Raw genomic sequence first — 27284 nt, 5'->3', positions numbered from 1 at the left:
TGCTAGAGAGCCCGCAGGTAGTGACTGCTGACTTGTTTAGTGTTGTCTTAAAACTTTCAAACTCCTTAAGTGTAAAGCCAAAAATAAAATTCAAAGGGTGCCACTAGTACAAACTGAAAAATACAGTATCTGTTTTGGTGCCATTCTGGAAAGTTCAAGGGCTTTGGACCAAACTATAATAAAGTCTGTCATTGATACCGCACTTCAGATTTAAAAAGCTATAGCCAGGGGCGCCTGGGTGGCTCAGTCGTTAGGTGTCTGCCTTTGGCTTGGGTTGTGATCCCAGGTCCTGGGATCGAGCCCCGCATCGGGCTCCTCGCTCCACGAGAAGCCTGCTTCTCCTTCTCCCACTCCCCCTGCTGTGTTCCCTCTCTCACTGTGTCTCTCTCTGTCAAATAAATAAATAATATCTTAAAAAAAAAAAAAGCTATATCCTATCAGTTAATATAGGCCCAGGGCACCTGGGTGGCTCAGATGGTTAAGTGTCTGCCTTCGGCTCAGGTCATGATCCCGGGGTCCTGGGATCGAGTCCCGCATCGGGCTCCCTGCTCGGCGGGGAGCCTGCTTCTCCCTCTGCTTCTCTCTCTCTCTCTCTCTCTGTCTCTCATGAATAAATAAATAAAATCTTTAAAAAAAATAATAATATAGGCCCAGATATTTGTTTGCATGTCCTGTACTTTTATATTGGATGTAAGTTTATTTTAAAAAGCTAATGACTATTACTAATATTCTCTTCTTGAGTCTACAATGACCTTATCCTCTTAAGTCCTCTTAAAATGAATAATGCTTATAAACTGTGTCCAGATCTTTTAAATTTTAGTTATAAAACCATGCATTAACAGGTCTGGCAAAACACTCTGAATTAGCAACGACGAATATTGAAAATTTTGCCTAACTGTACACTACCATATCAAACTGGACTATTCTTTCCTGATCCAGCTTTTGATGGTTTTTTTTTTCAGCTTTTGATAGTTTTGAAACTCATTTGCAAGATACAAAAAGCATTGTTACAAGCAAATAAAAGAGAGCCTCAATCTTCTTCCTAGAATGAAAAAAGGCCCAAGAAAGCTTCCCGTTAAGCAACCTTAAACCCACAGGCATTAACTTAAACAAAGAAATGAAAGACTGTGAACTAACTTGTTTGTTCTCTTGCATTCAGTTTGGGAAAGAAACAGACGTTCAATCTGCGCCTGATATGTGCCAGACACAAGGGTCACAACAATTCCATTTCACAGGTAAGGAAACTTGGAAGGGGCCAGGAGAGGGTTCTGTCCAAGGTTGCACATCCTGGAAGTAGTACGGTCCAAAGCCCCTGACCTTTCCAAAATGGCACATAATTATCAATTTAAGTGGAAAGATAATATGAGCAAAGCTAGGGCGCCCGGGTGGCTCAGATGGTTAAGCATCTGCCTTCGGCTCGGGTCATGATCCCCATGATCCTTGGGGGCCTGCTTCTCTCTCTCTCTCTGTCTCTCATGAATAAATAAAATCTTTAAAAAAAATATGAGCAAAGCTAGAGGATGAAATAAAAATCATTAACTGTTAGAAGTTTTTTTTTTTTAAAGATTTTATTTATTTATTTGACAGAAAGAGAGACAGCGAGAGAGGGAACACAAGCAGGGGGAGTGGGAGAGGGAGAAGCAGGCTTCCCGTGGAGCAGGGAGCCCTATGCGGGGCTCGATCCCAGGACCCTGAGATCATGACCCGAGCTAAGATAGTTGCTTAACCGACTGAGTCACCCAGGAGCCTCTAGAAAAAATGTTTTAAAAGAAAACAATTCAGAGAATTAGAACTATTTTAAAATATTTTAGAGGTGCCCGGGTGGCTCAGTCATTAAGCGTCTGCCTTCGACTCAGGTCGTGATCCCAGGGTCCTGGGATGGAGCCCCGCATCGGGCTCCCCGCTCTGCGGGGGGCCTGCTTCTCCCTCTCCCACTCCCCCTGCTTGTGTTCCCTCTCTTGCTGTGCCTCTCTCTGTCAAATAAATAAAATCTTTAAAAAAAAATTTTTTTTAATGTAGTAAGAATATTAAGAAAGAAAGAATTCAGGTCCTTAATTAAAGTATGTGATCTGAGCTGTGTTTCTGAAAGTATGGTCCATGGACATTTTTTAAAAATTTTTATTTATTTTTTTTTTGAGAGCGAGCGAGCGCAAGCAGGGCAAGGGGTAGAGGGGGAGAGAGAATCCCAAGCAGGCTCCATGCCCACCACAGAGTCAGAGATGGGGCTTGATCTCATAGGTGTCCCTATGGACAACCTATTTTGAATCACCTGGGACACTTGCTTAAAAGGCAGACTCTTGCGGGTACCTGGGTGGCTTAGTTGGTTAAGTGTCTGACTCTTGGTTTCAGCTCAGTCATGATCTCAGGGTCATGGCATTGAGCCCCACTGCAGGCTCCCCACTGGGCTGGAGCCTGCTTGAGATTTTCTCCCTCTCCCTTCTCCTCTGTCCCTCCCCTTCCTCATGCATGCATGGCTGCGTGCTCTCTCTAAAATAAATAAATCTTTACCCAAAAATAAATAAATGATTAAATAAATAAAATAAAATGCAGACTCTTGGTCTCCATTCTAGCCCTTTAGAATCAGAATACATGGAATGGGCTACATCTTAAGAAGTTCCCCGAATGATTTGTGTGCACACTTAAGGTTGAAAACCACTACATTTTAGAATAGAGAAGAGTTGTTTCTTGTTTTCACCAGGAATTGGACAAACAGGAATGGGTATTTGTAAAATTTTTTCCTTTGAAGGCAATTTTTTGTTTATTTTTATATATTTTTTAAAGATTTTATTCATTTGAGAGAGAGAGTGAGCATGAGCAGGGGAGGGGCAGAGGGAGAGGGAGAAGCAGGCTCCCCACTGAGCAGGAAGCCCCACACGGGCTTGATCCCAGGACTCTGGGATCATGACCTGAGCCGAAGGCTTAACCGAATGAGCCATCCAGGCGCACTCCTGAAGGCAATTTTTTTTTACTCTAGGAAATATATAACTCTAGACAAGTTATCAGAAGAGGACCCTTCTCTTAAGATTTTAGGCTAAAGACATTTTTTTTTTTAAAGTTTGGAGTTCAGTCCTATTTAAAAAGGGGGGCTGACATGGGTCAAGGGAAGGAGGCAGGAGGCCTGACATGGGGCCTGGTTGGGGACCCCCCAGGACCAAATGATCCCAAATGTGACTGACCCCTCCACTGTTTCCAGCCCAGCCAATAACTTTGCGGGGGGGGGGGGGGCGTGTGGAGAGCAAAGATCTTAAGGCATGTGCGTGCTATTTCATAAGCACCTGCCTAAAAGCCCACTTGCTCTGACTCTACAAACACTTTCCAGTGACAGCCTGCTGGGTTCTCTAGCTCTGTGTGTCCAGTGTGTGTCCGACTGAAGGAAAATGCAGCTCAGAAGACCGTATCAGTCACATCCATTTTGGCCACTGTATAAGGACACACAGGCATCTCTTTGTCTTGTAAGTTTTCTGGGAGATTGTACGACCTGGGGGTTGAGTGTCACAAAGGCCTGCTGACTCTGGACTGGGGGAGGCAACGCAGTGGAGGCTGAATGAGCTACATCACGCAGCCTAGCTCTGAATTGCGCCTCTGCCGTCCACTGTGGTGGCTTGGGCAAGTGACTTCACCTCCCAGAGCCTCCACTGTCTCAACTGTAACACTGGGGGAGAGGAGCTATCTCACAGGGTTATGAAGATTGGAAACAACGTATGGAAGGGGATCCATAAACAGTAGCTATTGTTATTTCCAAAAGAGCCCTCTTACCAGATCAGATGATGGTCTGTGTTCCTAAGTCTTACTGGGACTAAGTCAAGAGCTAAAATTAACAAATGTGATATGTGAAAATGATTCCAGCAAACACAGTCTGAGGGAGTGAAAGTAATCTGGAGGTTTTCCAAGGGACAAGGAAGCCATTTATTTTATTAGGGGAAAGAAACTAGCTATGGAGTAGGAGTAGCGACTAGGATTGAAATGTCATGGAGTCCTACCTTTCATCCTAAAGCCAGGGATTGCAACCACAGCTTTGTGGTGAATCACAAACTCCACACCCCACATCTTTAATGGATGCCTATTTCAGGCCCAGGACTTGATGAGCTAACTGCACACAGGATTGTCTTTCAGGTAACACTCATTGTTTTGTTAGTTCCCTTGGTATTTCCAGAGCCACAGTTCTCAATTGAAGGCCAAATCTGAACTTAAGAGTAAATCTACTTTCTAGAAAATCTCATTATAGTAAGACTCTACTACATTTTAATAATTAACAAGTCAAATACAACTATAAACAGTAATTTTTCTCCAAGAGGAAACTAATTTATTATTGGTATGCCCATTTTATTTTCTATTACTTTTAATTTTTGTATTATACACAAGGTTAAAATCAAATAGTACTAAAGTTTTGTAATAAACACAGCAATCCCCTGACTCCATCCCCCAGTCTGCTGCCCCAGAGGCAGGCAGCCTCCTTCAGATTTCTAATTAATGTCCTCATATTGTTGTTTCTGGATTCATCAGCTTTCCACATTATACATTAACTTATTATAGTAGTATCCCAACCTCCCTAAACAGTAAAATCACAATTTTTGGTTAAGTCAAGAGTCAGTGTTTACATTACTGTGATTATATAAATATTGTTCACTGTTCCATCAATAATATACTACGAATGTTTCCTTTATCTTAGAGATATTAATTGCCTTGATTTCTTTCATTTGGTTAATCTTCTACAGATCTATTACTATTACTCCCAAATATTTCAAAGATCTGTCAAACACCTAGTAGTATTTTTTCCAAATACCAAAACCCTTAAAATATTCTCAGTTCTTTTTATTTTTATTTTTTAAAAGATTTTATTTATTCATTTATTTGAGAGAGAGCGTGCGAGTGGGGGAGAAGCAGAGGAAGAGAGACAAGCAGACTATGCGCTGAGCATGGAGCTCAACGCGGGGTTTGATCCTATGACTCCGGGATCATGACCTGAGCTGAAACCAAGAGTGGTATGCTCAACCAACTGAGCCACCCAGGTGCCCCCTCAGTTCTATTTACTGACTTCCAACCTCGTTTTGCTGGAATACATTGTCCAGTGGCTTCCTGGAAAAAAAAGTGGGGGGAGGGTACATTCCAAACCTACTCTGTTTGGATGGGTACAGAATTCTAGGATAAAATTAATTTTTCCCACTTAATTTTGAAGATGTTTCTCCACTAGTTTCTAGTTTCCAGTATTGTTTAGAAATGCAATTCCACTCTGATTCTTGATCTTTTATATAATAACCTGTTTTTCTGTTTGGAAGCTCTGGAGTATCTTCTAATACTCTTGGTGTTCTGAAATTTCACAATGATACAGCTAGGAGTGAGTCTTTTATAATGTTGGCACCTCAGGAGCTAATCCAATTAGATGTTAAGTCATTTAGCTCTGGAGAACACTCACGCTGAGGTTTTCCCTGATACTATCTCCTAAATTCTCCTCCATTTTCTTTTGGCTTTCTCCTTCTAGAATTCCTATCAGATGGATACTGAAGCTCTGGGACTGAGCTTCTGATTTTCTTATCTGTTCTCTCTCATTGTCTATGTCTTTTCTTTATGTACTGCTTCCTGCAAGAGGCTGCATTCTAAGTCTTCTGTGGAATTTTAACTTTTGGCTATAATGTTCTCAATATTAACGAGCTCGTTATTATTCTGATATTCTCATTATTCTATTATTGTGATTATTTTTATTAACACTGTTGCTTGATGTTTGCAATATGTCTCTCTGAGGACAGCAAAGACTAGTTCTTCTGGACTCTTCTGTTTCCTGCACTGTCTTTATTTCAACCAAGTTCCTTTTTTCTGTGACTGTTTTACCTTTTATCTGTTAAGAGATTCTTCTAAATAAATGAGGAACTAAAACGTATGTGGGGAGGAGCACAATTGGTGGACTTCGGTGAAGGAAAGTGGTAAGCTCACTTTTCCTTCAAGAGAATCCCCAGATGATGGTATCTGTAGGGCTTTTTCTAGGGCTGTTCAATTTTTTTTTTTTTTCTCAGAAAAGAAATTTTCCATCTCCTCTCTGTTTGGGCCCTAGCTGGCAGTTATTAGAAGAGGGCCGAGAATCTCACTATTCAGTATATATAGACTTAAAAAAAAAAAAAAATCTGCTCCAGGTGCCTGGCTGGCTCAGTAGGTAGAGCCTGCGACTCTTGATCTTGGGGGTGTGAGTTCAAGCCCCATGTTGAGCATAGAGCTTACTTTAAAAAAAAATTGGGGGGCGCCTGGGTGGCTCATTTGGTTAAGCGACTGCCTTTGGCTCAGGACATGATCCTGGAGTCCCGGGATGAGTCCCGCATCGGCTCCCTGCTGAGCAGGGAGTCCGCTTCTCCCTCTGACCCTCCCCCCTCTCAAGCTCTCTCTCTCAAATAATAATCTTTTAAAAAAATAAAAATAAAAAATTGGGGGCGCCTGGGTGGCTCAGTCCTTTAAGTGTCTGCCTTCGGCTCAGGTCATGATCTCAGGGTCCTAGGATCAAGCCCCACATCAGGCTTCCTGCTTAGCAGGGAGTCTGCTTCTCTCTTTCTCCCTCTGATCCTTCCTACTGCTCCTTCTCTCTCTCTCACTCTCTGTCAAATAAATAAATAAAATCTTTAAAAAAAAAAAATTCTGCTCTTGCTCACTCCACTGTTTTCAGTCCCTTGGCTTATTTGTATCCATGGTGAAAGTAATGCCCGAGTCCAGAGCCTCTACAGGGCAATTTGTCAATAAAATACTTCTAGTCTCAAATAGGTGGGAAGGAGAGGTGGTCATCCGCTGTACAGAGCTGGGGAGCAGTGTGAATGAAGAAGAATCTAAACACTCCTTTTACTGACTTTCAATTGATCCCTTGATTTCAGTTACAGGCCTCACCACTCCCTGCTTTCTGTAGTACTAATGCCTCTAACGTTGATTTTTTCCTCAGGATCTTAAAAGCACACTGGCTCACTTCTAATGTCTCTCTCAGAAGAGGTTAGACTTCACTTTCTTTCTGACTGCCTTCCATTTTCAAAAATGTGTTCACCTTTCTTATCTACTTATCCTTTTTGATTCTTTTGCCCTTATGAATTTTCACTTTGAAAAAAATCTTACTATCATTTCAGTAGAGCTTGGGGAGCAAACGGAGATAAAAACAGGTCTTCCACCTTTAATCATTTTTCATCAGAATCTATTTCGCCCATTTTATAGATGAGACAACTGAGGCGCAGACAGATTAAATAACTTGCACGAGGTCTCACAGCAAGGTATGGCAGAGCCAGGAAAAGAACCCAGATCTCCAAACTCCCTTGTTAGATTTTTTCCTATTCTATCACACCCACTAGGTAGGTACCTATAATCAAGAGCTCACAGACCAATTTTAGGACACCAGGCTGCATACTATAGGTCTCAAATCATAATATTGCTGGTGGTGAAGAAACAACCAGATCCTGAATTCCTAAACCCAGTCAAATCCACTTACAAGTTAAGTTAGAAACAGATACATTATTAAACAAAAAATAGTTTGGGATAATTCGTATTAAACACTAAGTGCCTGAATTCAACTCAAAGAGGTTTCAAACATTTTCATGAATTGTCTCTGTCCCTTTACTTTGGTTAACTTTTCAAATGAATGCCAAGAATTTTATTTCAAATCCCTAAAACTCTTGTTTGCCTTTAATCTGAATACTGAATAAAGATTACAACATCTACAAAACAAATCAAAAATAGCAATGTTGCAAAAATCAAAACGCTTCAGACTAATCTATAGAGTAAGGTAAACTTAAGCACACTTCTGCAGAAACACTGATAAAGGAAGAGCCTGAGCACTGGTTATTTACAAGTAAGACTTATTTTCAAATGCTGCTTTGGCTTTTATAGTTTTGTTCACTTTGACCTGGGAAACCAGTGGTTAATTTTCCCTCTCTTTCTCTAAGACTGAAAGAATCTGGCCAGCAGTGAGCAGGCTTGGGAGATCACGTTACTTGGGGGTGGGGGAGGCAGGCAGCTGGAGGGAGTGTAGAGAGAAGGGTCAGTAGGGAAGGAAAACACGTCCTCTGAACCTCCCCACAGTGCAAGGCCCAGCAGGGATCAGGAGGTTCGCAGAGGGGCCGGTGTTTATCCAGGTTATCTCTGGGGCAGCTGAAATGGGCTATGCAAGTATGAGCTCCCTCAGCATTAAGATTCTCTCAGCAGCCTGGAGCTGCGCCTGGGGAAGGCAAATTTCTCAGTAATTGTTAGGACTAAAAACCTAGAAATGAAACACTAAAGGAGTTTTATGTTTGTTTCTTTAAAACATTCAGAATCAATTTGTTTTGTCGTCAAGGTTTTTAAATGCACACAAAGGACAAGTGGGTCCAGAAGATTTCTCCCTACACTTGTTAGAAATGACTGCTGTCCTTAGAGAAGCAATGGCATCTCTAAATGAAATGGTACTTTTTCCTCCTAAAGCGCCAGATATGGCATAGTAATCCAAAGCTACATATTAACCAGAGAAGAATGGCAACAGATAACACTGGAGAAACTGCTCGTTAAGTGGCACTGTGGTGATGTCAGGAGGAAAGAGTCACTTGAAAAGAAAATGACAAAGAGTTCTGCTTCCAAAGTCGACTTCCAGAAGCTGTCTGCCTGTCTGCCACCCTATCGACCAGCTGGTGCATAAGCTCTATATTCAGTAAAGCAACTCCAAAATTGGATTTAACTGCTAAGTTAATTTTCACGTTTCCTAAGCAATAATAATTCATATTTATGGCTATTTCAGCAGGAAGAGCATTCTGATGCAATTCTAAAACAATAGTAAAAGTTAACTCCTTGATAAGGTTTAGGCCAATAACTACATAGCAACTAGACTTTCTCTGAGGAAAAATTAATGGGAATCCCACACGGGCTAGTTACAGGAACCCCCAAGCCAACGATGGTCCCTAACATCTGTTCTCCTTTCTGACCCTAAACCCCTAAGTTTTAGACCTTAACCTTAACTGTAGGTAGGCACATGGCCCCACAGTAAAGACTACATTTCCCAGTCTCTCTTGTACCTCAGCATTACCATGTCACTAAGTTTTAACCAAAGGTATGTGAGCAGAAATGATACATGCAACTTCTGGGCCTCTTTCTTAAAAGGAATGGGCAGCCCCCTCTCCTTTCTACTTCCCACTCCCTGGACAAGGACAGGACAGGTGGAATGGCCATTTGAAATTGAGGTAGAATCCACATTTTAAAGAGTAATAAGATGGAGGTATCTGACCCTGTGGAGTCCCCCTATACAACCAGGACTGCTAATGTCAGCCTGTTATAGAGGAGGGAAGTAAACACCTAGCTTGTTTAAAGCTGCTGGTATTCTGCATCTGTTATAACAGCCACGTAATCTTTATGGTAATAATATTAAAATACCAATTCTAACTCATAGAAATCAAGAACTTTCTAAATCAACTATTTATTTTCTTTATCTATCAAAAACTTAACTGGAAAGCAAGCATTTGAAACCATCTCATAACCTTCAGAAAATGAGAAAGTATCTTACTTAAACAATCGGTATAAAACACGCAGCCCCGTGTCCAGCTCATAATGAGCACTCAAATATCACATGTTCATTATTACTACAGTTAGCGGTCCCCTGCCTTACACAATTTCTGGTCCTGGTGGAAGGAAGATTAAAAAATTCCTACATTCTATCATATATCTGATAAAGACCTTGTATCCAGAGTACAGAGAACTCTTATCATCACTCAATAATAAGACAGTACACAAACCAATTAAAAAATAGGTAAAAGATTTTTAATTGATGTCAACAAAGAATACAAATGGCTAATAAGCACATGAAAAGATGCTCAGTATCACTGGTCATTCAAGAAATGGAAACTAAAACCACAAAGAGATATACTAGAATCAAACAGACAAAACCAAGTGTTGGTGAGGATGTGGAGAAACTGGAGCCCTCGTACACTGTGGGTGGGAATGTAGGACCGTAGGGCCGCTCTAGAAAACAGCTTGGCAGTTTCTTAAAAAGTTCAACACAAACTTACTTTATAAGACCCAGCAATTCTACTCCTAGGAATCTACCCCAGAGAAATGAAAACACATATCCACACAAAAACTTGCCCGTGAGTGTTCACAGCAGCATTAGTCGTCATGGCCGAGAACCGGAAACCATCCAAACGTCCCTCAGTTGGTGGATGGATAAACAAAATGTATGTCCAAATAATGGAAGAATACTCAACAATAAAAAGGAATGACGTGCTGTTATGTGCTGCAACATAGATGAACCTCAAAAACGTGCTGGGAAGTGGAAAAAGCCCGTCACAAAAGCCCATATATCTTATGATCCCATTTACAGGACGTGTGCAGACAAGGCAAATCTATAGAAGACAGAGAGCAGATTAGTGGTTGCCGGGTGGGCGGTGGGATCAACTAAAAAGGGGCACGAGGAATCTTTTCGGCATGATGGAAATGTTCTAGAACTGGATTGCAGTAATGGTTGCACACCGTAAATGTACTGGAAATCACTGAATTGTATGCTAAAATGGTAAATTTTATGGCATATAAATTATACCTCAAAAAAGACTGTTAACAAAAAAGGGAAAAAAGAAAGGATGGGTTCTATGATTTTGACCCTTTTCCCTAATTAGATGTCATATAAAGGATGAGACAAAGGATTAGAAATGCAACAGGTTTGGCTGCTGGGTTCCATGCTATGAACCTAAAAAGACCATGGTGCTGGACACATGGTCCTCAAAGAGCACCACCATCTCCATCATTTGTTGCTTTGCCTGTCTATTCCTTCTGCCTTACAGGACCCAAAGTGAGACACGGATCCAAAGTGCAAACAGCAATAATAAGTACCTTTATGCACCGTCACTTCAAGGTGGTGGAAATCCATGCACAAAGGGGTTGTTTCTCTAACACAAACCTCCCTGCACCTGGATGGGAGAGCGCTGGTGGCCATGGAGGAGAGGCAGCTGTAGGTAATGGGGAGAAGCCATGCAGGGGAGCAGGGCCCTGGGTTCCAGGGGGTTATATGAGGCCCGGGGAGGCACTTGCCCCACTCTGAGCCTCACTCACCTGCAAGATGGAGGCTGAACCACATAGCTATTATGGTCTTTGAAGGCTCTCAGTTTGTGACGTGATTCAAGGTCCAAGGTAAATTTTTACTTCTTCTTGTTGAGGGCTTTAAAAAAATGACCAGAAATTTTCTTGACTAGAAAGAGCAGTCTGCTACCTTAAAAATGCCAGCATTGTACCCAAACACTGGCTTCCCCTTAGGAAATCTTTGCCCCAAACCAATCAATCTTCACAAATGGATTTAGGAGCCTTTGGGCCCCAGGGGGATTGAGGGGCAGGTCTTGGGCAAATCACATCAAGAATATGGATGATCTATCCTGGCTGGCTGGGATCAATTCCTAGCTCAACACTTCCAAAAAAAAAAAAAAGTGTCCAGAGACCTGGGTGTTGAACTTCCTGCCAGTGAGTCGTATAAAGACGAGGAGTGTGGGGCTTAACAGTCTTATACATGGTCTCCCAAGGACTGAAGGTACCACTTAATTCCTCAGCTTTCCACTATGTAGGAGACAAAACTGTCCTTAACTTTGTCCTATAGTTGCACATCATGAAGGGAATGCTAGCTCTTAACTCTGGCAGAGTTTGCATATCTGATTCCCAGTTCTCTAAAAGCCCCAGAGAGGCAATTTGACAATATTCGGTATCTATCAAAATTGCAAATATATTTACCCTTTGATCCAGCAATTCTATTTTGGGGGATTTAACTCTACAGACTTACCTACACATACATACACAACTGAATATGAGTACACACACATGCACACACATATTCACTGAAGCACTGTTTAAATAGTAAAGTGTCGGGAGCCTGGGTGGCTCAGTTGGTTAAGCAACTGCTTTCGGCCCAGGTCATGATCCTGGAGTCCCGGGATCGAGTCCCACATCAGGCTCCCTGCTCGGCGGGGAGTCTGCTTCTCCCTCTGACCCTCTTCCCTCTCGTGCTCTCTATCTCTCATTCTCTCTCTCTCAAATAAATAAATAAAATCTTAAAAAAAAAATAAATAGTAAAGTGTCTATCACTAAGTTAAATAAACTATAATCTTAGCCTTAGAAATGGGGTACATTTGTGTCTGGTTGGGGGTACATGAAGCTTTCCAAGAAGTATGAAAGTATTTTTTAAAAGGGATCAAATTTCAGATCTTCAATTTCATACATAATCTTTTCTAAAACTAATCTGTCTGAGAACACCTCTGCCAGTTCTCCTTCCTAATGCTGCTTTCACAATTACCCCTTCCTTCCTCACAATGAAGAAGAACACCTCTCATAAGTCCCCATAAGGTTTTTAAAAAATTCCTGGTCACTAAACAATGGGACAATCTGAGAATACATGGCTTCAGAGGGGAAGTTTTCTTTCAAAGCAAAGCAAAGGGAGCATCATTAAGAGATGAACATTAAACATTCTGCAAATGTTTATTGAGTATCTACTAAGAGCTAGGTACTATTCTTAGCTTAGGGTTACAACAGGTAGAATACAGGGGGAAAAAATCCCTCCTTCCAACAGTTCACATTCTAGTGGGGGAGAGAGACAGCAAAATAAATTAGTAAATTACAAAATATATATAAGAAGGTAAAACTGCTAGGGAGAAAAATCATGTGAGAGGGACAGGGATGCTGAGGTCAGGGAGTGGGGACTGGATTGTAATGTTAAATAAAGTGGTCAGAAAAAAACACTGCTGAAGATAAAAATTGAGCAAAGACCCAAAAGAGGGAGAGTTAACTATGGGGAAAGCACTTTCCTAGCATAGAGGACAGCAAGGACAAAGGCACTGGGGCAGGGAGGATGACTGGGAAAGGTTCAAGGAATAGCAAACAGGCCAATATGGATGGAACTGAAGAAGGAGGAAAGAAAGGCAGTTAGACAGAGGCTGCAGGGGCATGGGAAGATCTTGTCTAAGGTTACTGTCGAGGCTTTGGCTTTTACTCTGGAGGAACTGGGAAGGCACAAGAGGCTTGGGGCAGAGAGGCTGGAATCTGATTATATTTAAAGGGATTACTCTGGCTGAACCGGGAGAAGAAGACTAAGAGGGATACCAGTGACTAACACTGACCTCAGGGCAAATGAGCTTGGGAAGTGTCTATTCCTTCTTTTTCTATTTTCTAGAAAGGTTGCAGAGAATGCATATCATTTCCTCTTTAAATGGTTGGTAGAATTCACCAGTGAAATCATCTGGGCCTGGAGTTTTCTTTGTGGAATGATTTTTAACTACAAATTCAATTTCCTTAATAGATTTGGTGCTATTCAGGTTGTCTGTTTCTTCTTGAGTGAGCTTTGGCCATTTGTGTCTTTCAAGGAACTGGTCTGTTTGTCCTATAGGCTGATGATTAATTCACTTATTATACTTTTCATATCTGTAGAATCTGCGTGATGTTACCTCTTCTGTTCCTAATATTACAACTTTTGTCTTCTCTATTTCTTCCTGATCAGTCTGGCAAGAGGTTTATCAATTCTATTGCTCTTCTCAAAGAACTGGCTTTTGATTTCATAGATTTCTTTTATGGTTTTTGTTTTCTATTTTACTGATTTCTACATTGGTCTTTTTTTCTACTTAATTTGGGTTTCACAAGCCTTTATTTTTCTAGTTCTTTTTTTTTTTAAGATTTTATTTCTTTATTTTGACAGATTGAGAGAGACAGTGAGAGAGGGAACACAAGCCGGGGGCGGGGGGTGGGGTGGGAAAGGAAGAAGCAGTCTTCCCACAGAACAGGGAGCCCGATGTGGGGCCCGATGTGGGGCTTGATCCCAGGACCCTGGGATCATGACCTGAGCCGAAGGTAGATGCTTAACGACGGAGCCACCCAGGCGCCCCTATTTTTCTAGTTCTTAAGATAGAAACCCAAGATCATTTGAGACTTTTTTCTTTTCTAATATAAGGATTTAGTGTTATATAAATTTTCCTTTTGCTCCATCCCACAAATTTTGTTACATTTTCACCTACATTCAGTTCTGAATACTTGCTAATTTTACTTTTGATTTTTTATTCTTTGATTCATGGTTTATTTGAAAATGCTATCTAGTTTCCAAGCAGTTGAAAGATCTTCCTGACATCTTTCTTTCACTGATTCCTCACTGAATTACACTGTGGTCAGGGATCATACCTTCTATAAATTGAACCAGCTTACATATATTGAGACTTTTGAGACTTTTCTAATGGCCCAGAAAATGGTTTATCTTGATAACAGTTCCATGTGCACTTGAAAAGAATGTGTACTCCACTGTTCTGGGGTAGAGTGTTCCATAAACATAAATTCACATTGGTTGATTACACTGTTCAAATCTCCTATACCCTTACTAATTTTCTGTCTACTTGTTCTATCAGTTATTGAGAAGTGTTAAAATTTCCAGTTATAATTATGAATTTCTTGCAGTTCTATCAGTTTTTGATTTATGTCTTTTGATTCTGTTAATATATATATATATATAAACACTTAGGATTGTATCTTCTTAATGAATTAACCCCTTTATCATTATCCTTGGTAATATGTTTTGCTTTAAAACTCACTTTGCTACTCAGGTTTTATTTTGATTAATGTTAACATGGTACATCTTTTCCCACCCTTTTGCTTTCAACCTATTTGTATCTTTATATTAAAAGCAGTTTCAGGACTCCTGGGTGGCTCAGTTGGATGGGCATCTACCTTTGGCCCGGGGCATGATCCCAGGGTCCTGGGATTGAGTCCCGCATGGGGCTCCTTGCTCAGCAGGAAGCCTGCTTCTCCTTCTGCCTGCCACTCCCCCTTCTTGTGCTCTCTGACAAATAAATAAACAAAATCTGAAAAGAAAAAAAAAAAAGCAGGTTCATTGTAGGCAGCATTTGAATGGGTCTTACTTTTTCATGCAATCTGACAACCCCTACTTCTTATTGGGATGTTTAGACTTTTTACTTAATATAATAATAACATAATGTGGAATTTCATCTACCATCTTGCTGTTTGTTTTATAGTTGTCCAATCTGTTCTTTGTTCACTTCTCCAAGGAAGAATTCCTTCTGCCTGACAGCCTTTAAACTGGTAAGCTAGCCTTTGTGTAAGAATGGGATTAAAAAATATATAAATTTATATTTGCTTATATTTGCACAAAGAAACAATGGAAAATATATAAATATGTAAGAAACTAATTACAGTGTTAATTCATGGAAGAAATGAGAATGGGATAACCAGGTAGAAAAGTTCAAGGACCAGAGTAAAACTTCTCAATCTACTAGTTTTTATATATATATTAATTTTTACACTAGCAAATGCATTATTTTATTTTTTAAATAGTCATCAAAGAAAATAGGTCTGGCCTGGCTTAACATAAGAATGAGAATCCTAGGGATGCCTGGGTGGCTCAGTCATTAAGCGTCTGCCTTCGGGGTACCTGGGTGGCTCAGCTGGTTAAGCGACTACCTTCGGCTCAGGTCATGATCCTGGAGTCCCTGGATCGAGTCCCGCATGGGGCTCCCTGCTCGGCAGGGAGTCTGCTTCTCCCTCTGACCCTCCCCCCCCATGTGTTTTCTCTCTCTCTCATTCTCTCTCTCTCCCTCTCTCTCAAAAATAAATAAATAAATCTTTAAAAAAAAAAAAAAAGGCGCCTGCCTTTCGGCTCGGGTCATGATCCCAGAGTCCTGGGTTCGAGCTCCACATCGCTCCACATCAGGCTCCCTGATCAGCGGGAGGCCTGCTTCTCCCTCTCCCACTCCCACTCCCCCTGCTTGTGTTCCTGCTCTATCTCTCTCTCTCTGTCAAATAAATAAATAAAATCTTAAAAAAAAATGAGAATCCTAATATTCTGCAAAATGCTAGAATCTAAAATGGGGTTCTTTGGAATTCAAGTTTTATTAGTGCAACTATTTTATGGTAATCAAATCACTTTGGATTGATTCCAAGGCAGATTTATCCCACCATGAAGACAACAATTTAAGCAATATTTTGCTCAAAAAAAAGAGCTAAGCTGTGAGCTCGTTGGGGGCTAAAACTATGTCTTATGTCTGATCCATCTTTGTATACCTAGGACCAAGTCCTGTATACAGCTACTCATTATTGATTAATGGTTGGGTTGGCTGAGCCAATAACCTAATTCTACTGTTAAGCAAATGGTTTTATAGGGAAGTTCCATGAGCCCTGTTCTCTAAGGATACTAACAGACAGCTATTATTGGAGGGGTCACTGGGATTCCACTTTGTGATGCTTAGTCTTTGACGAGATTCTGGAGATAGTAGATTTATGTAAGTACCAGCCTCACTGACCTCATTCTCATGAGCTCTTCTTAGTCTGGCCTTCTGGACCAAACACCTGCTCTCTTCATATTTTCACTCATACGCATTTCTAACTGGTATAATTCCACCAATCCAAAACTGCAGTTATCACTTTGAAAATTTTGTTATGAGGGAGCCTGGGTGGCTCAGTCGGTTAAGCGACTGCCTTCAGCTCAGGTTATGATCCTGGAGTCCCGGGATTGAGTCCCGCATCAGGCTCCCTGCTTGGCGGGGAGTCTGCTTCTCCCTCTGACCCTCCCCCCCTCATGTGCTCTCTCTCTCTCTCTCTCTCTCTCTCTTTCTCAGTCTCTCAAAATAAATAAATAAATCTTTGAAAATTTTGTTATGAAGGGGCACCTGGATGGCTCAGTCAGTTAATCGTCTGCCTTTGGCTCAGATCGTGATCCCAGGGTCCTGGGATGGAGTCCTGCATCGGGCTCCTTGCTCAGTCGGGAGCCTGCTTCTCCCTCTGCCTGCCGCTTCCCCCTGCTTGTGAGTGCTCTCTTTCTGATAAATAAAATTAAAAAAAAATAATAAAAATAAAAAATAAAAGACATATCACTTTGTTTAACCAGGAGATCTCCCTCTTTTTTCCCTTATTTATTAATAAATCCTGGCTTTTTAAAGACATCGCTTAATAGGACTGTCAAGGACCTGAATTACTATGTGAACCAGATATACTGACTTTAGTTCTTGTGGGTTTGAGTGGGCAAGTCAGATAGGTTTTCCTGTATCTAAGTCTCTTCCCTTCCTTAGAGGGAGAAGATAACCAGCCATTTGTGTCTGTGTGAGCCAGCTTCCTCTCACTTCTTCCTTCCTTCCGCATTTTTTCCTCTTTCCTTGGGAAACTGTGGAGATCAATTAATCATAAATAATTATTCTGTCATCATGTACATACCCAAGAAATACATAGTACAGATAAACAGTCCATAATTTCCATAAGAAAGAGAAAAAAATTAAACTATTTGTGCTTCTACTTTTTCCTTGCTGAACTAACGCAAAAGAAAAAGTTTAAGTGTGAGTTTGGGTAACAGTCTTGGTTCCTATACTTAGAGCTTGGTATATCCAAGAGTCTTAAAAATCTTTTTGGATATATGACCATAATAGATCTATTTATATTAAAATTTTGTTATATTCCTGACAGTTAGATGATTCTTTGGACTATAAAGAAGAGTTAAGTTTAAATTAGCTTAAAAATAACTTCATGCTTCCTCCTGATTTTATTATGATATAAAAATGTTACTGCAATAATTAATGCAAGACTTAGATTTAATTTCTCATGATTTAAACCTTCTAAATTAATAATAATAATAGTAATTCTAAGGGTTCAGTAAGATCTCACTGTTCCCACAAATTGTTTAAAATTACAAAACTACAGAACTGTATTTAATTAAAAGAACTTATAATATCTTTTAAAAATTATTTAATCTAATAAATTCTTATGTTTCAAATTATAAATATTTGATGGGTTGACCTAAATTTTAATTTCCAGATGTTGAGGTCAACTTAAAGATCTCTTAAACTAATAATAAATTGAGTTAATTAATAATCCTTGGAAATATGGACAGTTTCTAATTAAAGGAAAAGATCCAAACACTGGGAACCACATATAGTTTTAAATTACCCTTCCTCCTTATTTTTTTTTTTAAGATTTTATTTTTAAGTAATCTCTACACCCAACGTGGGGCTTGAATTCATAACCCCAAGATCAAGAGTCATATGCTCCACCAACTGAGCCAGAGGTTCCTCCTCCTTACTTTTTACTTTTATTTTTTTTAGAAGGGGGGGTAGGGGGAGAGGGACAGAGGAAGGGGGGAGAAAGAATCTTAACCAGGCTCCATGCCCAGTGCAGAGCCCAACGAGGGGCTTGATCCCACAACCCCAAGATCATGACCCGAGCCGAAATCAAGAGTTGGATGCTTAACTGACTGAGCCACCCAGGCGCCCCCTCCTCCTTACTTTTATATATAAAATACCCATAGATTAACTGAATGTGTAAATTTCTCTAAATGATGCTAGATCCATGCTTATTTTACCATCTTAAAATTTGTTAAAGTGACATAAAATGTATGCTCATGGAAAAAAACTGCTAGACAGTTCCTGATTTCCTGTCTTCGAGGTTTCTAAAAACTTTTAACTTTAAAGTTGGTACTTAATATAAATGGTGACAAAGAAACAAGAATATGTGCATAACACAATAAATGTGGTTTGTCTAATTTTTTTCATTAAGGAAAATGTTAGTTTATTAAGATGATAAATCAATATAATCTATACATTATTTTATTTAATGTGCTGATACAATTAGTTATATTTTACAACTAGTTAAAAGCTTTATTCTTATCATCACAGTTATCTATTTCTATTATATTGATCTAGTATACATACCTAGTATATTGATTAAATCAAAAGTTAATAAATGATAAGAGAAAACAAAAGACAAATTTGAGGGTAAATTATTAATGGTAAATATAAAGGGTCTGAGGAAAACAAACTCTGCCTATAGACGGTGAATTTGAAGGAAATAATGAATTGTATTTAAAAATCATGGCAATGTTGGCTCAATGTTAATAAATTTATTCATAAAGAAAAGGACTTATAAATCTCTTACTGAAAATAGTTAGATGGATAACAGGCAAAAAAGAAAATGCAAATTTGGGTTATCTTTCTGTAAAGTGACCAAGTTATTCCACTGCCAGATAACAGATTCCTTTCCTTTTTATCATCAAAATATTATGTTGACTGTCTGAATTTTCTGGCATACTCAGGAATCATTTTGAAAAAAGTCCTTTTTTAAAGTTCCTGTAATCATTTTATTTATTGTTGCGCGTTTCCAAATTATTGCCTTTAGCAATTTCTTGTTTTTGGATACTCTGATTTATGTCATATATACAGAGAGAGTAGGAACATGCATTTAAAAACACACAGTATTTCTGACTTGGCAAATCAGAAAAGTGAAGCCAGAAAACTGAATGCCAAAGAGAGTGGGTAATCCTAGAAGAGAGAGAGAGATGGGGTGATCTCCAAGCTCCCTACACTCATATTTCTAACTGACCTTTGAACTACTCACGCTCATGCATGGGACAGACCCAAAACAGCTCAGCTAAAGACAAAAGATGTTAAGACATGGGAACTGCCCCCTGAGAAACAAGTTTGTAATTCAAACCCAGCCAAGAAAATTACCTGATAAGAGAAAGAAAACAACAATTATTGCAGAAAAATAACAGAACCTAGGATTTCTACAAGTTGACATTCTTAATATCCAGGATACAATTCAAAATTACTCAACATACAAAGAATCAAGAAAATGGACCAAGCCTACCCTGCTGATGAACCAATATGTTGGAATAAACACAGATTTTTTTAAAAGCCATTATAAATAACTCAGTGAAGTATAATAAAACATGTTTTCAATGAATACAAACTAAGCAAGGAAATAAGAAATCTCAGCAGAGAAATAGAAACAAAAAAAATCAAATATAAATTCTAGAATTAAAGAAATACAATTGTTGGAATAAAAAAAATCCACTGGATGACTTAATGGCTGAATGGACAAAGAAGAGGAAGTGTATGTAAATTTCAAGAAAGATGAATAGAAATTTTCCAAGGTGGGGGTGCCTGGGTTGGCTCTGTCAGTAAAGCATGAGACTCTTGATCTTGGGGTTGTGAATTTGAGCCCCATGTTGGGTATAGAGATTACTTACAAATAAAATCTTTGGGGCGCCTAGGTGGCTCAGTTGTTAAGCGTCTGCCTTCAGCTCAGGTCATGGTCCCAGGGTCCTGGGATCGAGCCCCGCATCGGGCTCCCTGCTCAGCGGGGAGCCTGCTTCTCCCTCTCCCACTCCCCCTGCTTGTGTTCCCTCTCTCGTTGTGTCTCTCTCTCAAATAAATAAAATCTTTAAAAAAAAATAAAAATAAAATCTTTACTTTTTTTTTTTTTAAAGATTTTATTTATTTATTTAATTGACAGAGAAAGCAAGAGAGAGACAGCGTGAGGGGGAACACAAGTAGGGGGAATGGGAGAGGGAGAAGCAGGCTTCCGGCTGAGCAGGGAGCCCGATGTGGGGCTCGATCCCAGGACCCCGGGATCATGACCTGAGCTGACGGTAGTCGCTTAACCAACTGAGTTACCCAGGCGCCCCACTTTTTTTTTTTTAAAGAAATTATTCAAGGTGGAGAACAGAAAGGATTGGGGGGAAAAAGAACAGAGACCTGGACACTTGTTAGATGAAGTCAAATGGTCTACCATGTGTAACTGGAATACCAAAAGGACAGAAGATAGAGAATGGGGTAGGAAAAAAACTGAAGTAAGGGCCCCAATCTGCATAAACTTGGTGAACTACAGAAATCTGAAGATGCAAGATGCTAAATGAACACAAGGAGAAACAAAGTAGCCAGCAAGTCACAATCAAACACTTGAAACAAAAAATAAAGAGCAAATCTTGAAAACAGCAAGAGAAAAAAACATACTGAATTGAGGGGAACAAGGACATAGCCAAAAGAGAGGGGAACAATATCTTAAAAAGGGCCAAAAGAAAAAAACAAACACCTGTCAACTCAGAATTTATATCTAGAGAAAATATTCTTCAAGAATGAAGGCAGAGGAAAGACATTTTTAGATAAAAGAAAGAAAATCTATCACCAGCAGACCTGTGCTAGAAGACATATTAAAAGTTCTTTATGCTGCAGGGAAATTGTATCAGAGCGAAACTAAAATACTAAGAAAAGAATGGTGAGCTTCAGAAATGGTAAATGCAAGAGACTCCTTTTTTTAACTTTTTGGCTTTTTCCTTCAAATTTATTTTAAAACTACATGGCTGTTTGGGGCACCTGGGTGGCTCAGTCGGTTGAGTGTCTGGCACTTGGTTTTGGCTCAGATAGTGATCTCAGGGATGTGAGATCAGGCCCTGTGTCCAAGGGCTCTGAGCTTGACGGGGAATCTGCTTGGGATTCTTTCCCTTTCTCTCTCCCTCTGTCCCTCCCCCAGCTCAGCTCACATACACACACTCTCTCTCTCTAAAATAAATAAATAAAAATCTTAAAAAAAATTTAAAAAGTAAAAATACATGACTGTTTTAAAGCAGCTCTTTTTTTTTTTTTTAAGGTTGGGGGCAGAGGGAGAGGGAGGCAGAGAATCCCAAGTAGGCTCCACACCCAGCGTGGACCCCTATGCGGGGCTTGATCTCACAATCCTGAGATCATAACCTGAGCAGAAATCGAGAGTCAGATGCTCAGCCGACTGAGTCACCTAGGTACCCCTTTAAGCAACTCTTATAACACTGGTGGTGTTTTAATGCATGTAGATGAAACACATGTAATAAGTACAACTTAAAGGACAAGAAAGAAATGAAAGGTATAAATTTCAGTATTTCTATATTTAACATGAAATAGCACAATATTAATTATAGATGGATGGGGATAGTTGATGTATATCCATAAGGTAATAGCTAAAAAGGATAATGAAGCAAAGCTAAAAAACTAAAAGGAAAATTAAAAGAGAAGTCTAAAAATTATTCAAATATTTAAAGTAAGGGTAGAAAGGAAGACCAGAAAAACAAAAAGCAGAGAAAACAAGTAACAACAAAATCAAATGGTAGACCAAAATCCAATCATATCAGTAATAACATTTAACATTAACAGACTAAACATTCCTTTTGAAAAGCAAAGATTGTCAGAATGGATTAAAAACCAAAACCCAAAAACCGATGTTATGCTGTTTGCAAGAGATAAACTTTAAATGTAAAGGCAGAGGTAAATTGAAAGAAGACAGAAAAAGATATAACATGAAAGGATAGGCAAAAAAGACTGAATAATCATATTAATATCAAGTAAAATAGACTTCAAAACAAAATGCATTATCAGAAGTAATAAAAGAACAATTATCATAAACATGTATGCACCTAATAACAGATTCAAAAATACATGAAACCAAACTGACACAATTAAAGAAAGATAATTCTACAGTAGCAAATGGAGATTTTAACACCATCAACTGATAGAACTAGACAAAAAAAATTCAGCAAACACACAGAAGATATGAATCACCTTGACTTAATAATATTTATAAAACTCTACCCAAGAAAAAAGGATACACATTCTTTTCAAGGTGTATTTTATATGGTATATTTACTAAGACAGATCTCTCTTGATAAACAGAACAAGATCTATATCTATATCTATCTATATACTTTAAAGATTTTATTTATTTATTTGAGAGAGAGAGAGCATGAGCAGGAGGAGGGAGAGGGAGAAGCAGACCCCTGTTGAGCAAGCAGCTCAATGTGGGGCTTGATCCCAGGACCCTGGGATCATGACCTGAGCTAAAGGCAGACGCTTAAGCAACTGAGCCACCCAGGTGCCCCAAGATCAATATATTTAAAAAGAGTAAAATTATATAGGGCATGTTCTTTGACTACAATGTAATCAAACTAGAAATCAATACCAGCAAGATAACCAAAAACTCCTAGTATTTGGAAATTAAACAACATGCTTCTAAATAATCATTGTTTCAAAGAAGGAATCACAGAGAAATAAAATATTTTGTACTGAATAATAATGAAAATTTAACTTATCAAAACTTGTGAGACACAGGAAAAAGTAGTGTCTAGAGGGAAATTTATAGCTTTAAGTATCTATACATATGTAAATAGCTATATATATGACAATCTATGAAATGAACAAACCCCTTGAAAGATGCACATTACCAAAACTACGTAAGAACTAGAAAACTTAAACAGCCCAATATCTATGAAAGAGAATGTATACTTAAAAACCTTCCCCACAAAGAAGTCTCCAGGCCCAGGTGGTTTCACTGGTAATTCAAACATTTAAGAAAGAAATAATATCAATCTTTCAGAAAACTGCAGAGGAAACACTTCCAAACTTATTTCATGAAGCCAGTATTACCCTGATGCCAAAACCAAACAAAGATATAACAAGAAAAAGGAACTACAGATCAATATCCCTCATAAACATAGGTGTGAAAATCCTTAACAAAATGTTATATAGCAAGTCTAATAATACACAAAAATATATCATATCAAATGGAGTTTATCTTGAGAATGCAAAGTTAAACATTTGAAAATCAATGTAATTCACCGTATTAGAAGAATAAGGGGGAAAAATCATATGATCATTTAAGTAGATGCAGAAAAAGCCTCTGACTAAATTTGATATCACTTTCATAATAAAAACTATCAGTAAACTCTGAGGGTTGCTGGAGGGGAGGTGAGTGAGGGGATGGGGTAATTGGGTGATGGGCATTAAAGAGGACACTTGATGCCACGTGCACTGGGTGTTATATGTAACTGATGAATCACTAAACTCTACTCTGAACCTAATAATAGACTGTATGTTAACTAACTATAATTTAAATTAAAAAAAACAAAACAAAACACCTCTCAGTAAATTAGGAAGAGAAGAGAATTTCCTCATCCTCATTAAGGGCATATATGAAAGCCCTACCACTAACCTATATGTAATAGTGAAAGGCTCAACGTTTTCTAGCTAAAATCAAGACTAAGGCAAGGATGTCCAATTTTATGGCTTCTATTTAATATTGTACTAGAAGTCCTAGTAATGCAGTAAGGTAAGAAAAAGAAATAAAGGAGCGCTTGGGTGGCTCAGTCGTTAAGTGTCTGCCTTTGGCTCAGGTCATGGTCCCAGGGTCCTGGGATCAAGCCCTGCATTGGGCTCTCTGCTCCGCAGGAAGCCTGCTTCTCTCTCTCCTACTCCCCCTGCTTGTGTTCCCTCTCTCGCTGTCTCTCTCTCTCTGTCAAATAAATAAATAAAATCTTAAAAAAAAAAAAAAAGGAAAGAAAAGGCATGACCGTCCTTATTTGTGAATGTCACAGTCTTTTATTTAAGGACAGAAAAATATACGTTCTCTTCAAAGGCATGGTATATTTACTTAGAAATATCCTAAGAAATAAGACAAGATCAATATATTTATAAAGATTGAAATAATACAGGGTATGTTCTTTAAGTATAATGGAATCAAATTAGAAGTCAGTACCAAAAAGAGAGTGACAACAACAACAAAAACAACATTCCAAGTATGTGAAGTATTTGGAGGAAACCCTGAGCAACCCACATAAAAAAACTACTAGAAATAATAAGTGAATTTAGCAAACTGCAGGATATAAGTTCAGTAGACAAAAGTCATTTTTATTTCTAAACATTAGCAATAAAAAGAAAGATAAATTTAAAACCAATGCTATTTACAATATCATTAAAAATGCTTAGGGGAGGGGGTGGGGGGATGGGTCAGCCTGGTGATGGGTATTAAAGAGGGCACGTTCTGCGTGGAGCACTGGGTGTTATGCACAAACAATGAATCATGGAACACTACATCAAATACTAATGATGTAATGTATGGTGATTAACATTAACAATAAAAAATTTAAAAAAATGCTTAGTTATACATTAATGAAAGATGTGTAAAGCCTGTACGCTGAAAATTATAAAACATTTAAAAGGAGGGTGTTATTCGAAAACAATGAATCGCGGATCACTGCATCAAAAACTAATGATGTATTGTATGGTGACTAACATAAAATAATAAAATAATATTAGAAGAAAAAAAAGAAAATAAAAAAAAACATTTAAAAGGAAAATTAGAAAAGACCTGTTACATGGAGAGACATACTACATTCATGGACTGTAGAATACTGATTCCCCAGGAAGCCAATATTAATATGGCAATCCCCTCAGACTGACAACAGATGTAAGGCAATCCCAATAAAAGTCTTAGCAGGCTTTTCTGAAGAAATTGACAAGCTAATTTTAAAATGATATGAATAGGCAAAGACCCAGAATAGCCAAACAATTTTGAAAAGAACAATAAAATTGGAAGACTTGCCTGAAAACACATTATAAAACTACAGTAACCAAGATAGTATGACATTGGTAGAAGAATAGACATGTATCAGTAGCCCAGAAGAGTCCATATGTACGTCCATATTTACATGAGCAAAACCCAAAGAAATCAATACCAACACATATGCTAGTCAAACTTCTAAAAACTAAAGACAAAGAAAAAAATCTTGAAGACGAAGAGAGAGAAATGATACTTACCCATAGGGGGAAAACAATTTGAATGACAGTAAATTTCTCATCAGAAACTACTGAGGCCAGGGGCGCCTGGGTGGCTCAGTCGGGTTAAGGGTCTGACTCTTGATTTGGGCTCAAATCATGACCTCAGGGTGGTGAGATCAAACCCTGCACTGAGCTTCATGCTCCATCCTTGAGATTCTCTCTCTACCTCTCCCTCTGCCCCTCCCCACTGCACACACATGTGTGCTCTCTCGCTCTCTCTGAAATAAATAAATCTTTAAAAAAGAAAAGAAAAGAAACTACAGAGGCCAAAAGGGAATGGAACAACTTTTCATGTGCTGGAAGAAGAAAACAGGCAACCCAGAATCCTATATCCACCAAAAGTATCCTTAAGGAATAAAGAGAAAACCAAAATATTATCAGATGGAGGAAACCAAGAGAATCAGTGGACAACAGACCTACACTAAAAGAACACCTAGGGGTGCCTGGGTGGCTCAGGTCATGATCCCAGGGTCCTGGGATCTAGCCCTGCATCGGGCCCCCTGCTCAGAGGGGAGTCTGCTTCTCCCTCTCCCTCCCCCCTCCCCCCGACTCATGCACGCATGCACTCTCTCTCCCAAATAATTTTTTTTAAAGATTTTATTTATTTATTTGACAGAGAGAGAGAGACACAGCGAGAGAGGGAACACAAGCAGGGGGAGTGGGAGAGGGAGAAACAGGCCTCCTGCTGAGCAGGGAGCCCGACGCAGGGCTCAATCCCAGGAACCCTGGGATCATGACCCAAGCCGAAGGCAGACGCTTAATGAATGAGTCACCCAGGTGCCCCTAAATAATTTTTTTTAAAAGAAATAAAAGCATATGTGCACACAGTGATGAGTACAAAAATGTTCACAGCTGCACTATTCATAATAGTCCCCAAACTGCAAGCAACACATGTTAATCACTGGTAAATTGGAAAGCAAATTGTGCTTTATCCATATCATGGAACATTACTTAGCAAAGAAAGGAAAGAAAATATTAGTACATATATATGACAACGTGAATGAATCTCAAAAGATTATGCTAAGTGGAAGAAGTCAAAGAGTCTATGATTTCTGTATGACTCCATTTATATGAATTTCTTGAAAAGGTGAACTACAGAGACATAAAGTCTATGGGTGATTTTCTGGGGCCAGTCGTTGAAAAGGACACAGGAAAACCTTTAGTGGTGAGGAGACTGTTCTATAATCCCAACTGTGATAGAGGTTACATGATTATACAACAAAATTCATCGAAATGCACACTTAAAAATAGGTGGATTTTATTATATGTAAATAATACCTTAATTTTTAAATAATTACTTTAAATAAATCACCCAACCCAAGCCCTAATATTCTATAAACATCCTCCCCTGACTCTGTCAAGTTAGTGTTCAGTGTTCCCCACTACATGCTTTCCTTCCTCGACAAGTTGTTGGACATGGAGCACATTAAGGAAATAAATTCCCAAATCTCAACCTCCCTGTGCCACTTCCCTATGCCAAACCTGCCCAAGAGGATGCACCTGCAGGCTTCCCAGTAATTCTCTCCGACGCCCTACTGTGGTCACCCTCCACGCACTTTGCTAAAGTAAAGCTTATGCTCACTTACACTAAACCTCACTATGGAGCACTACTTATGGGTACGGACACCTCTGGAGGACAACCACAGGTACGAACGCTGGCGACAGTGAAGCCTTCTTTCCTCGTGGCACCTCAAACCCCCAGTCTTATGACTCTCCAGTTTTATCCATGTTTCTACTGACGGTGAAGCATGGGGTTCAAAGAGGGGTCCCTGGGGTCACTCTGAATTCATGTATGTCACAGAGTGGGGTGTAAAGACAGTTTGTATAACCACCTTGCTTCTTCGCCACCCCCCTTCCTAATCTTAAAGAACTCGTTGCTCCTGTGGGAAGATGCCTGCGGAACAAAGTCAAGAGTTAGTAGGGAATACCGAAGGGACA

At 39.3% G+C, this 27284-nt stretch overlaps 1 protein-coding gene across 1 annotated transcript in view; it reads right to left on the bottom strand.

Annotated features, from left to right (window-relative positions):
* Nucleotides 1–27284, bottom strand: part of ABL1 (ABL proto-oncogene 1, non-receptor tyrosine kinase) — a 142726-nt gene that overhangs the window by 47795 nt on the left and 67647 nt on the right. The gene's annotated exons all lie outside the window — the stretch shown is intronic.

This window comes from Eumetopias jubatus, unplaced genomic scaffold (genome assembly GCF_037043125.1).
Source record: "Eumetopias jubatus isolate StellerSeaLion01/CBP00866 unplaced genomic scaffold, mEumJub1_p1.0 scaffold_15, whole genome shotgun sequence".
Taxonomy (NCBI): Eukaryota; Metazoa; Chordata; class Mammalia; order Carnivora; family Otariidae; genus Eumetopias; species Eumetopias jubatus.
The sequence above is the reverse complement of the archived record's forward strand: the minus strand, read 5'-3'. Positions and strand labels throughout refer to the sequence as shown.